General features: G+C 36.4%; 1 protein-coding gene across 3 annotated transcripts in view; it reads left to right on the plus strand.

The window, feature by feature from the left end:
• KDM5B (lysine demethylase 5B) overlaps positions 1 to 448 on the plus strand; it is a 79,265-nt gene that overhangs the window by 35,860 nt on the left and 42,957 nt on the right. The window lies entirely within an intron of this gene.

Below are 448 nucleotides of genomic sequence, written 5' to 3' on the forward strand. Positions count from 1 at the left end.
CTTTTCGTCTTGTTTATGGTTTCCTTTGCTGTGCAAAAGCTTTTAAGTTTCCTTAGGTCCCATTTGTTTATTTTTGTTTTTATTTCCATTACTTTAGGAGGTGGATCACAAAACATCTTGCTGTGATTCATGTCAAAGAGTATTCTTCCTATGTTTTCTTCTAAGCGTTTTATAGTGTCCGGTCTTACATTTAGGTCTCTAATCCATTTTGAGTTTATTTTTGTGTATGGTGTTAGGGAGTGTTCTAGTTTCATTCTTTTACATGTAGCTGTCCAGTTTTCCCAGCACCACTTATTGAAGAGACTGTCTTTTCTCCATTGTATATCCTTGCCTCCTTTGTCATAGATTATTTGACCATAGGTGAGTGTCTTGATCTCTGGGCTTTCTATCCTGTTCCATGGATCTATATTTCTGTTTTTGTGCCAGTACCATACTGTCTTGATTACTG

Source organism: Physeter macrocephalus, chromosome 4, assembly GCF_002837175.3.
Source record: "Physeter macrocephalus isolate SW-GA chromosome 4, ASM283717v5, whole genome shotgun sequence".
NCBI classification, from domain to species: Eukaryota; Metazoa; Chordata; class Mammalia; order Artiodactyla; family Physeteridae; genus Physeter; species Physeter macrocephalus.